This window comes from Mustela putorius, unplaced genomic scaffold (assembly GCF_011764305.1).
Source record: "Mustela putorius furo isolate JIRA1106 unplaced genomic scaffold, ASM1176430v1.1 tig00000813_pilon_pilon_pilon, whole genome shotgun sequence".
Taxonomy (NCBI): Eukaryota; Metazoa; Chordata; class Mammalia; order Carnivora; family Mustelidae; genus Mustela; species Mustela putorius.
Window position 1 is genome coordinate 4,441,901 of NW_025421485.1, and position 13,816 is coordinate 4,455,716.

The 13,816-nt window shown below is 35.5% G+C and overlaps 1 protein-coding gene and 1 non-coding gene across 5 annotated transcripts in view; both read left to right on the forward strand.

The window, feature by feature from the left end:
* The window catches only part of ROCK2 (Rho associated coiled-coil containing protein kinase 2), a 144,063-nt gene that overhangs the window by 13,665 nt on the left and 116,582 nt on the right, over positions 1 to 13,816 (forward strand). The window lies entirely within an intron of this gene.
* On the forward strand, positions 13,075 to 13,182 carry LOC123393320. Its single transcript, XR_006608089.1, has one exon. It is a non-coding gene; the product is annotated as a U6 spliceosomal RNA (small nuclear RNA).

Here is a 13,816-nt window from a genome sequence, read left to right on the forward strand (position 1 = left end):
TCTTAAAATTTTTACTAAGGTACCGTGAGTATGGTCTAGTAAAAGGAGTTTGATTTTGTATACCACAAGCCAATTCCAATATTTAAAAATAGAATGCAGATACATATACATCACAGCCCTTTATAGGTGAAATTATCCTACTGATTAGTGTCTCCACCTGAAATGCCTAATTACTACTAAGCATTATTATTTTTTTAAACCTTTTGTGGTACCTTTTGCTTTCAAGTAATGAATGCACTTTGCTGAGCCTTGTAGGCCCTGATAATGGCAGTGCAGTTTCTACTAGTTATTTCTAAGCTATAGATCAAATTGAAGTACTTCTGACTTAAATTATGGTCTTTAATTGTTTCTCCATTCTGTTTTGTGCTGCTCTTTCCTTTTTCTTTATTATTATTATTTTGAGTATCTTGAGTAAGCTTATAAGCTGATTTCTCTCATCTTGAGCCAACATTTATCTTTATAAAACTTTTCTATTCTACATAAGAATGAAAAAGACATTCTTACTATTAATTTTATGACTTTGTTCCTGTGATTGGTAACTACTGGTGTTTTAAACAGTATTGTTACACTTAGCTTTTAGCTTATGCTTTGAGTACCCATCTGAATTTAATATACGGATACAGATGTTACTTTTTGTTCATAGGTGGCATGGATATTGATTTGTGGGATTAAATTATGAGCAGAATTTTGAAACTTAATCAAGACCATGTTCTTTCAGATGTAAAAGTAGCTGCCATACATGTCCATTCTGTATCAGGATATTACCCTGTTGTTTTACCTTGTGTTTCAGTATGATTCCTTTAGAAGTCATACTAAAAGTATGCTTATTGAAATTGAAGTTTTCTGTTTTTTGTTTTGTATTTAGATTTATTTATCTATTTATTTATTTGACAGACAGAGCTCACAAGTAGGCAGAGAGGCAGGCAGAGAGAGAGGAAGGGAAGCAAGCTTCCTGCTGAGTGGAGAGCCTGATGCGGCCTTGATCCCAGGACCCTGGATCATGACCTGAGCTGAAGGCAGAGGCTTTAACCCACTGAGCCACCCAGGCGCCCCTGAAATTGAAGTTTTCTGTTTAGTTTTAGTTTATATTGCATTTTTTGAGTTTTTATGAGATAACCACAAATGGGACATTTTTGAGCAGAAAGGAAAAGTTGAGGAAATAATTCTTTCAATACTTAAGATGCTTTAATTTATAAAGGATGAATTTTAAACATTTTGCTTGTATTGATATTTATTCTTCTAAAAGGAAAGTGCGCTGGAGGTGCCTCAGTGGCTTAGTTGGTTATGCATCTGGCTCTTGATTTTGGCTCAGGTCATGATCTCAGTGTTGTGAGATTGAGCTCTGTGTGGGGTTCCATGCTTCTTACAATTCTCTCTCTCCCTCACTTTCTGCCCCTCCCCACTCTCCTTTTTAACAAAAAAATAAGAAGAAAGTGTAATAGCCCAACTGCCATGAAGTTTGAGGTCTGCATGATCTAGTGAAATGTGTTTTTGTATATTGAAACCCTTGCAAAAATATTTCAAGTATTAAATGTGTAAACATCAGTATGATTTTGAAAAATGTTCCACCTTTTTGGGATAACTTACAGAGTTATAGTTTATGGTACTTGGGATTTTTATATATTTAAATACATATGGCCATATTTTATTGTATTACATAGTGAATAAAGTTCAAGTTGAAGTTGGATGGTTAAAAATGATATGTTGTGTTTGACCAGTGTGCCTGTGTTGAAAGAATCAAGATTAAACATTTTTTTCATTATGAATCACTAGATTTCTCTAAGGGCCGCTAACAGGTCATACAAACAGCATCTTTTGGAATTAGTAAAGACTAGAGGCAAATATATGCAAATTAATATTTTCTTTCAGAGAAGTTAGATATCAAGTCAGAATTGGGGAAAGAGTTAATGCAGAATTTAAACCATATTGTAAAATTTAACCATATAGTAGCTATTCCAAATTCAGCAAAATTTCTCTGGAATAAACAGAATATTTGGAGTTGCTTTTAAATATCTAAAGCATGAACTTTGAATTTTTGTATTGGCTTCTCAATGATTATATTTCTCAAAATATCACTGAAATTAATGTGCAAATGAAACAAAGATGAACTTCTCTTTGAACTTTAGATGCAGGGCATGATCTTATTTGTGTTCAACATGAAAGTTTTTTTGTCTTTTATTTTTTCAAAAAAGGCCATCTTAAACTTTAATAAATGCATTGACAAAAATTTTCCTACTGGATTAAAATAAAAAGGAAATGTATAGATAAATCGAGAAATTTAAAAACTTAATAGCAATATAGTTTATGTCCTGGCCCTTACAGGTAATTTTATTATATTATGTTATGTTATGTTATGTTATGTTATGTTATGTTATTTATTTATTTATTTATTAGACTGATTTATTTGAGAGAGAATGAGAGTTGGGGCAGAGTCAGAGAAACTCAGGCAGACTCTATGCTGAGCAGGGATCCTGACTCAGGTCTTAATCCCACTACTCTTGAGATCATGATCTGAGCCAAAATCAAGATTTGTGACTTAACTGACTGAACCACCCAGGTTTCCCTTACAGGTAATTTTAAGTTACAGATTTTCTAATCTCTATCTGCTAAATCCGATAGCTAAGACAGTGGTTTAAAAATCTCTCTCTATATAGCACTCAACTAGAGAGCTTTAGAAATATTGATGCCTAGTTTCCTACCAATGTAATAGGTATGTGATGTGGCCTAGAAATAGGAGTTTTAAAAGTTCCACAGATGGTTCTCAAGTGCAGGAAATTGTGGGAGCTACTGAGCTGAGAGGTGCAGTATTGTAGTTTAAACATTGGCAGAGAGGGCATTGGATTGAAAATGTACCTGAGGAAAGGAGAATATTTATGTATTTATTTTTCTTTATTTATTTTTTGTGACTCACCAAGGCTTGGATGAAGTCAGAAAGTCAGAATTATCTGTTGGAAGCTAGAATCACGCCCAGGGTATTTGGTAGAAATGATGTCAGTTCCTCTGATTTAGATGTCTGTGGTGGGGGCAGTAATTTGCTTTTGATCAAGCATCTCAGGTGATTCTGACGCAGGTTAAGCTGCAGATCCGAGGTTGAGAAATTTGTAGGTGTTGCTTCTTGTACTGACTGACAAAACCAAAACCAAATAGTTTCGATCCCCTTGGCACACAAAATTGTATATGTGGGCAAGGCTGGAGAATGGAGAAGTGCCAGATTTTCTGAAATCTGAAATACCAAGGGTCATCACATTTTCTATCTTTTTTTAGAGCTCCATAGGAATTAGACCAGGGTTTTTCTTTTTCTTATTTTAGAAGGAAATTTAATTTGCTTTGTTGAGCTTTTCTGAAGGAAGAACCAGACAAGATAGTCCAAATAGAAGTGAAAAACAATTTTTATTGTGATAAAATATACACAGTTTAAAATGATGATACAGAAATAATGCATCTTCTCTTTTCATGAGAAATATCATCTATAGACACTAACTGACCTGGAAAATATATAATTTTGATGTTTCACATTTAATAAATGGCGACAGAGAAATAGTGACAGCCTGTTTAATTACTGACAGTTGATTTAATTCAGAAAGAAAAATTTCACTAGAAATGTCTGGTCCTGCAGAACATAGCAGCTAAAGCAGCACAGTGTATGTGTATCTATGAATGTGCCTATGTTTAAAAAATAACAAAATCACACAAAAATTATTTTGTGGTCTCTTTAAAAACAAGCAAAAAAAAAAAACAATGTAGTATATTCAAAATCTTTATGTTAAACTGTCTTGAAATTTTATTTTCAGAGCAGCCTTCAAGTTATTGGTTATGTAACAGTCATCTTATTAATATGTTACTGTTTAGATTTTTTCAAATGCACATTCTTTGCAGTTATGTCTCTTCACATCAGTGGAAATTAGAGAAGACCAGATAGGGGCGCCTGGGTGGCTCTGTCGTTAAGCGTCTGCCTTTGGCTCAGGTCATGATCCCAGTGTCCTGGGATGGAGCCGAGTCAGGCTCCCTGCTCGGCAGGAAGCCTGCTTCTCCCTCTCCCACTTCCCCTGCCTGCTTGTGTTCTCTCTCTCACTGTGTCCCTCTCTGTCTAATGAATAAATAAAATCTTTAAAAAAAAAAAAAAAAAGGGAAGACCAGACAGTTTTTACAATGTGCATAAGTTGTCCCTATTTCTCATTTTTTCAAATATTTATATATTAGACTTCCTCTTGTGTGGCCCATTTTAATTTTGGTGGTTAAGGGGGTATGTAAGTATTTTAGAAATTTGAAAATATTTTTATTTATTGATTCTTATGATAATAGTTACGCTATTAGAGGAAAAGTTTTATCTTTTTTTTTAAGTATTTGAAATCTTTAGCAACTCACTTTTTGTGGATTTTATCTTGTAGTTAATAAAATTGGACACACTGTGGCAAAGGCAATATTAATATTTATGAAACTATAGAGTGACACACAGTATCTTTAAAGCCCTAAAGATTGGCCACAGTTTATCATTTAAAGTGTATCCATTCTTCCCAAGTTATTGCTGAATAGATAGTAAAATGTGAAACATCCAAAACTGAGTGGTCCTTCTTTGACTGACGAATATATCTCTGCAGTTATCTTTAGAAGGTTGTTACATCTGATTTATTAACATTTCATTGGAAGTGTTTTTTCAGTTTAGAAATATTTTACAATCTGGTCATTAGAAAGTATATTCCATAATACCTCAGCATTGCACAGGATTTTCCACCATTTCTAAATACTTAACAAAATGCAGGTATAGCTATGGACTATATAATTCATGATTGCAATTTAAAATGAGAGTATGAATATGTTTTGTTAATGTTGTTATATTCTGGCTAAACAAGATTTTAGTCATAAAAGCAAGATGTAACAATGTAAGAGAATGCAAAAACTCACCTAAAGGATTTTGCTGGTGGTTCTGAGAGACAATTTTCTTTTTTTTTTTTTTTTTTAAAGATTTTATTTGTTTATTTGACAGAGAGAAATCACATGTAGATGGAGAGGCAGGCAGAGAGAGAGAGAGAGGGAAGCAGGCTCTCCGCTGAGCAGAGAGCCCGATGCGGGACTCGATCCCAGGACCCTGAGATCATGACCTGAGCCGAAGGCAGCGGCTTAACCCACTGAGCCACCCAGGCGCCCCTGAGAGACAATTTTCTTAAAAAAAAAAAATTGTAAAATCATATATTTTTGTGAAAAGGGGGAAGCTATAAAATTAAAAATTTTGAAGGCATTGCTGAAGACAGATTTGTTTCTCATATTTAAGACATTCCCAGAACAAGAGACCAACGGATTATACAAATAAAACTAAATTTAGAACTAATAAAAGGAAACTCTAGTAAAAATTGGCTTATGCAATTTACTTCAGAGAGAAGTCATAAAGTAAAACACTGAATACAAGTTAATTACTCAGTTTTGGGGGGAGAGCTAGTAAGAGGGGATTTTTATGTATGGAAGTTCACCTCTTAAAATATGGAAAATATAAGTCTCTGGCATAATATTTTATTGTGCTGCTTTTTATCCTCTTGTAAACAATTGTTCAGTTTGGTTCAAGTTAGAACAAATCTGTGAAATGGAAGTGTAAGAATCTGGAAAGTAGCATACTTATTTCAGATCATTTTCCATAAGTAAAATTCCATTAAAATAAATTCATAAAATGGATTCTGTTGAACCTTTACTAATATATGAGCAAACAAGTGAATTTCCTTAAGAATTTTTTTAAACACAGACACACACACACACACACACTTGAGTTGGGAGGAGGGGCAAAGGGAGAGAGAGATTCCCAAGCATACCTTTCTCTGAGTGCAGAGCCTTACTATGGGGCTCAGTTTCCTGAGCTGGAGATCACTCTCTTGACCTGGATGGAGGTCAGGACCTGAGCTGAAACCAAGAATTGCATGCTTAACCGATGGAGCCACCCAGGCACCCCATGACTTGATAATTTTTAAGTATTTTTAAGAGAATGGTGTAATGGCAAGAACACTGGATTTGGTGTCAGAAGAGCTACGACTGGTATTGATTAGTTAGATGTTTTATTAATTATCTTTAATTATCTTATTGACTTTGATAATTTGTAAGACCTATATCTGTCTACCTCAAGGAGATGGGAAGATTAAATCCAGTGGGATGCTAACCCTGTGTATTAGTATTCTGTAAACTGTACAGAACCTAAGCTTGTTTACAGAGAGTTGAAGAACTATGTGTATTATAGCCTAAATTATATATGTTTGTAAGTATCTTCGAAAGGATTTGTGCATACAAAATCCATCTCCTGGTGTTAACCTATTTTTCCTAAAAATGGTAGCACATTATTTAGCAAATAATAGGTTCTATAAAGTACTAAACCACTGAATAAAAAATTAGTTAGCATATTTATTTTTTTTTAATTCACTGAGGATACTTTCATTTGGTGAATATTTGTTTTTATTCATTTTTGTGTTTATAGTCCAGGTATCGATTTTTCCAGCTAAGGTATATTATTTTGTTTTATTTCATTTATTTTTTTAAGGTATATTCTTTTATAGTTGGTAGGATGCTGAACTATGAAAACAGAATCTGATGTTCTTATGTGATGTTAAATTTCAGAAATCCTGATACAAATATTAGGAAAAGTCATGACATAATTTTTAAGCCTTTGTGGTTATTCACTTGTAAAAATGTTAATCACGCTTTATGTAAACTTTAAAGGAGCGTTTGGGTTTTACCAGCAGTTTTTATCTGTGGCTTAAATTTAGCAACTTTTGGCCTACTTTTTAGTAACAAAAGTGAGCGGAGGCAGAATTTCAAAAGAATGGTTTAGAAGATAAACAGCAGGTATTATGCTGTATGACCTCTGGTACAGATTCTGGTCTTTAGGGATACCAGAACAATTATAATTTAATCATGTAGAAAAATTTTAAAGTAGCATAATAGTAGATGTTGTGATCATTCTGTGTTGATGGCTACTGTGATCAGTAACTAGTTAATTTCCTTGGATCATATAATTTCCAAATTTCTGAAATTTAGGGGTTTAGGATCTGGCTAACAGAATAGGCTAACTTAAGTCTAATGTCAACTTTTTAACAACCTTATGGAGTAAGAATTTGTATTTCATAGACCAGAAACATCTGAATTAGTAATCCAGGCATAATTAAAATGAATATGGGGAGAAGTTTGTATGGGAATAGCCACTGTTAGGGTTGATACATTATATACTTTCCCTGTTGTGGCATTTATGAATTAAGAAATGAATTTATCTACTTCTCTTCTCTCTCTCTCTCTCTCTCTCTTTTTTTAAAAAGATTTTATTTTATTTGACAGACAGAGATCACAAGCAGGCAGAGAGGCAGGTAGAGAGAGAGGGAAGCAGGCTCCCTGCTAAGCAGAGAGGCCGGATTTGGGGCTCGATCCCAGGACCCTGAGATCATGACCTGAGCCGAAGGCAGAGGCTTTAACCCACTGAGCCACCCAGGCGCCCCTCTCTCTCTTTTTTTTAATCTCAGTGGTTTTTCTTAGAATAGAGAGAGACTTCAGCATAGACTGTTTTCTGTCTTGTGGTTGGTCTCTTGTGCTCAGGTGCCTATCCCTCTCTCTCCTCCATTAGAAGTAAAGGGAAGGGGTTTTTGAAGGGCCCCAGGATCAGGGGACAATAGCAGGGGAAAGTCTTCTTTTAATTTTTTTTTAAGTCATCTCTACACCCAGCATGGGGCTCAGTCTCACAACCCTGAGAGCAAGAGTCAGACGCTTCCCTGATTGAGCCAGCCAAGACCACTAGCAGGAAAAAGCCTTGGTGGGATATATGGCACAGATAATGGGCATCAGGGAAGTAGATTTATCTTCGGAGATGTGAAAAGGAAGAGAGTGAGCAGGACCACGGATAGAGGCAATCATCCTTCCACCAATAACAGAATAAATATAACATCCTCTTTTATTTATATTCTGTCTCTGTCTCTAACGGGAATGCTACCTCTTGTTCTCTTCTTTGTCTACTCGAAAAACCAAACAAAACAAATTTCATTTTTTTCTTTTAAAGATTTTAAAAATTTATTTGACAGAGAGACATAGCGAGAGAGGGAACATAAGCAGAAGGAGTGGGAGAGGGAGAAGCAGGCTTCACTCCAGGCAGAGAGCCCCATGCGGGGCTGGATCCCAGGACTGTGGGATCATGACCTGGGCTGAAAGCAGATGCTTAATGACTGAGCGCTCCAACAAACTTCATTTTGAAAATTAAAAAAGTAATATATGTCTATTTAAAAAATTAAAAATTACAGAAGTGAATATAAAACATAAATTCTCTCTTAGCCCTTTCTCCTTGATCTCAGTTTTCTGAAACAGCCACTTTACAATACATCAGTGTATCACTTTCCTTGTGTGCATTAACGGTGTATGCATATAACGGTGGTGTATCATTTTCCTTTTTTCCTTGCATATAAAAAGTAGGAATACTTATTGGGCCTTTTTTTTAATAACAAAAATGCATCTATATCATATCTATTGTTTTGTATTTGCTTTTTAAATTTATTTGGAGGCCATCCAGTCAGAATTTATAACTCCTCTAGTTCTTTTAGGGAGTATTGCATTTTCTGGATTTGCCATAATTATTTCACTGTTTCAGTATTGATAGACATTTCTGTTGCTTTCTTCTATTATAAACATTGCTGCAGTGAACATCACTAATTTTGTGCATATATGTGAGTATTTCTGTAGATTTATGGAAATGGGATTGTTAAAGCATGTACACATTTAAAATTCCAAAATAATCCCAACTGTGATGAGAATACACATATTCCCTTACCTTTGCTGGGTAAATATTATCAGCCTTTTACCTTAGTTGCCAATCTCATGGGTGAAAAAAAGCCAGTATCTCCTTTTGTTTTTTTATGTGCATTTCAGTATTGGATTACTAATGAGATTGAGCACTTGTTGTTAGTTATAGTTTTAATTCTTTTTAAAGATCCACATCAAATTTATTTGCTCTGTGGAGTCTTCTGTAATTCTTCCTTATCCCTTTCCCTAACTCCGGGTAGTGACTCCTCTCTGCCTTCTCTGCTCTTACAGTACTCTCTGTTGTAAGTGATTAGAATCATTGCGTATTATGATTATTTACTTATTATATATCAGACCATGAGCTCCCTTACAGTTGTGACCCTGTAGTAGTCATTATTTTTCTAACTTTTATATCATGGCTTATTGGAAATTTGGGGAATTAAACCTAGTTTTTAGGGTAATGGGGCATAAATGCTTTAAAGATAATTTGTTTTTTTTTCTTTAGTTTTATTGAGATATAATTGATGTACAGCACTATATAAGTTTAAGATATACAACATAGTGGCTGGACTTAAGTATATTGCAAAATAATTACCACAATAAGTTTAGTTAACATTCATCACCTCATATAGTTACATAGTAGTCATCTTCATGTCTCTGCCCAGTGACTAGCACAGAGCCTGTAGCATTTAGTGTGTTTGTGAAGTTTTATCAAATTGTTAGTCTGATTTCCAACTGGGAGTCTATATGTAAGGTTTGCTGCTTTCTTTTTTGGAGTAGGGGGAAGGTTGGTTCTTAATGATAATGTTTCTAATACACCCCTTTATTTTACAAATGAAGAGTTAAGTCTAAAAGAGGAATGTCTTATGTGGTTAATGGGATATTTTTATTATTTATCATACCCTACTAGGTGTTGTGAAACAGTGCAGCTCCAAACAGGGTTATTTATAGTCAAAGATGAATATTGATTTCTACTATCTAAGATAGATGGGGAGCTTTTCTCAGTTCTTACAGACAAAGCCTAGCAAATGGGGCTTTTGCCTGATAGTCTTAGCATGTAGCCTGAAACCCATATAAATTATCCAAACTTCATTTGGCTCTTTCCAAAGCGTTAGGACTCTTACGACACACTAGACATAGACTTTTCTAATTGCCAGCACTGGCTAACCTCTGAGAGACATGGTGTCTTTTCTTTTAGAGAGCTCTTGAAACCTGTCCTCTCAGCCGTCTTCCCATGCAGTGATCCCACCAAATCTAGTCACATGATACTGCCTTTTCCTGCCCAAGATACAAGTCATTATACATATCTCTTCTCACGCTCGTTCCCTCACCTGTTCTTCCTCTTTTTCAGATATTTCTTACCCTTGTTCTAGGGTTAAACATAATCACTTGCATCTTCAAATTACTGAACGTTACTTTTATCTTTAAGTAACACCACCTATCTTCCTCCTTGGGAAAGCTCTCTCTAGTGGAACTTGGACCTTCCTTTATTCTCTACAGGTCCCAGTTGTAAGAAAATAATAAGAGGTGGTTTCCTTCTTACTTTGCACTACAGTGCCTATAAAACCTTCCTGTTAAAATTGCTGTTGCTGAGTCTCACATCTCTGCTTGCTCATTGAAGACATAGCCTTCTGACCCACAGACTTCCTTTCCATGCAGGGTTGTGCGATCGTTCTAGGTGAATTCAGTGTTTATATGAACAGAGTAGCCAGGACCCTGGCTTCACAGTTTCCTCATCTCTAGTGTAGATTCCCTTAACTCAGTTACTTACTCCCAAGAAACTACTTTGGACCTTACCATTACCTGAAATCAGCTTTACCTTTGAGATCATGTATTCAAACATCTTGTTCGTGAGCTCTTATCCTTTTATTAAACCTATTCATTGATGCTTTTGAGATCTGCAGTTCTTTGACACCTCTCTTCACCAGATACTTCCCTTATAAGCAGGCAAGAGTCCATCATCCATCACTTCAGACCTCTTGCCAGAATTCTCAATTTCCTTGCCTTTTTGAATTTCTGTCCTATGCCTTTGCACCTAGATTTTGGATCAGTGTGTCTCTGGCCTATACAAAAGGTGTACGTTGAGCACTGATAGAGAAAAAAATTACTAATTATTACTGGTACTGTGAATTCATGGTCTCTCTTTCTTTAAGAGCTTTCAGCATTGCAGAGCAATTCTGTCATTCCCCACAGGGTCCATTTTAAACATTTCTTTTCTTTCTTTGAGCAAAGTATGCTCCACAGATGGTCTTCTCACTTCATGAGAAAATAGAAGCCATCAAAAGGAGATCCCTTAATTTCCTGTTATTTGACTCACCAGTTTATGTCTTCTGTACCATTTGTTCTTACTTTTCCTTCTGTTTTCAGTGGATGAGGTGTCCGTTGTTCTCTCTCAGGCTGATTCTCCAACTGTGCTTTGGATCTCATTCTCTCCTTCTGTTGGTTAATTCTGTTTATCTTTCATCTTTCTCATAATTTGGATTCTTTTTCATTTGGCTAAACTTTTTCAAATGTCTCACCTAAAACAGAAACTAAATGACTCCTAGAAAGAAATCTCAATTCTTTTTTTTTAAAGATTTAATTTATTTGGCAAAGAGATCACAAGTAAGCAGGGAGGCAGGCAGAGAGTGAGGGGGAAGCAGGCTCCCCACTGAGCAGAGAGCCCTATGTGGGGCTCCATTTGAGGACCCTGAGATCTTGACCTGAACTGAAGGCAGAGGCTTTAACCCACTGAGCCACCCAGGTGCCCAAGAAATCTCAATTCTTTCTACCTTTTGCTCCTCCCCTCACCAGCAAAACAAACCGCTGTCTCACTTTCTGTTAATTCCTCAGTACACCGTAATTTCCCTCCCGTCCTATCCCATTGCTGACACCGCTCACTTGATTTCCTTGCTGCTAAACCTATCATTTTATTGAATGTTCAGAAGTACTTGACACTTCTCAAATTGCTCTCTTGGCTTCTATGACAGTACTCAGAGCATCTCTAGCTATTTATCTCAGGTTCCTTTGTTTTCTCTTCCTCTGCTAAATGGGATTCTTGCTTATTACTTCCTATTTTTTTATTCATTCTTTGCCACCTTCTTAAGCTTGTGTCTATTTCTAGGACTTCATCATCTGTATGTTGATGATTTTGATTTTTCTACCTGAAAGCTTCCCTCTGAGCTTTAGGCTCATACGTCAGCTAGCTGCCTGTGAGTCATCTCCACTGAGATATATCACAGATACTTCAGAATCAGTGTATCTACAGCAAAATTATTTTTCTCCCCTTTGCTTTCACAGCTCCTTCATTTCCTATGATTAGTGATTCCACGATCCATCTGGCTTGAATCAAGCCAGAAATCTGGCTATTTGGGTATCTGTCATTTTTGACTTCACGTTCAGTATCACTAGATTCTATCAATGTTACCTCCAACATGCGATTCATTTCTCTCCCACCTGACAGCTGCTTTCCCACTTTGGGTGACCATCACATTTTTCTGTGGTTGTTGCGGTATGCTCTTCCCCCTTCTTTCCTAGCCTCCTATCTGTTTTCTACTCTCCACCCGAACTACTTATTATAAGATGCTGATCTAATACTATTATTCCCCAACTTAAAGTACTTAAATAACTGATTTCCCATTCATTCAGGGAAAATTTCAAAATAATAATAATTTCTTACAAGACTGTTAGTGACCTGACTTCTGACTTTTCCAACCCTATCTCTTGTAACTTCACTTCTTCCTCCCAAATTCTATCCATATTAAATAACTTCGTTTGAAGCTGCTTTCTTCTCATTGCCAGGTTTTGTTTGTTTGTTTGTTTGTTTGTTTGTTTTTTTGGGACATGTAGTTTTCTCTGCCTGGATGAAAATACTAACTCCCCCAATATTACTAATATGCAGTGTATGGAAATACTTTTGCCTCATTGTACTCAGTTTGGTTTGAACTCAAGACTTATGATGGAGAAGACAAATATGTATTTACAATGACATTTTTTAGAAACGGACCTAGTTACGTATCTAATTATGATGGGTGGATGGTTTATAGAACTCAAAAGAGGATTTCCTTAGAGGAGTGTTCCAAGGAGGAGTTGCCACTGTGAACTCATGCTTCCTCTGGGATTTCTGTGTGAGAAGTGTGAATAAAATATGGTTAATGGAAAATGGTGATATGAATGCTGTATATAAAACTTCCTTTAAACTGTAGAAGATATTTTAAACTCCTTTAAATTCTTAATGATAAACACTTGAAGCTTAGCATATTGAAATAGTGTCTTTTTATGAGATCTCATTAAAGTTATTATCAACATCAATAATAGTAATATCATTAGCAAGACATAGTTCTTGTGCTTGCTTCAGCAGCATGTATACTAAAATTGGAACAGTACAAAGATGATTTAGCATGGCCCCTGCTCAAGGATTACATGCAAATTCGTGAAGCACTCCACTGTATCTTAATTGTTCTGGAATTAAAAAAAAAGACATTTAGTTCTCACTGTGTGCCATGCACTGTTCCGAAGTGCTTTATTAATTTGTTAGATTTCTGTTTAATTTTTCTGGTCACATCAAAATGACATGTTCTTTAAAAATACTCTCTTTAGAAATACTTAGTTTTAGACATTTAAAACATATTATGACCCCCTTCTAAGCAGAATAGAGTTAGTTGCCCATTTTTTGCAGACATAATGAAAAAATGTGTTACTTGTGTTGAATCATATTAAAGTAAAAATGTCCCAAGTAGCCTGTATTTATCAGTATAATCTAAAAAATTCTTTCAGTAAAGGTTTTATTTATTCTGTAGTGAAAAGATCTAGTATCAGCACTTTTCTGTGTTGTCTCATATGATAGAATACCCAGCATGAAGCCCAATGTGGGCTTGAACTCAAAGATCAAGACTTGAGCTGGGTCAAGAGTGAGATGCTTGACCTACTGAGCTACCCAGGTACCCTCTTTTCTCATTATTATGGTTATTTCTTAAAGCTAAAACTTGAAGCTCTGTGTAAGAAATTGGTAACCATTATTTTTGGACAAGCTGAATAGATATTTTAGAAAAGTGATTAATGCAAAATGTTCTAAACATTGAAAGGA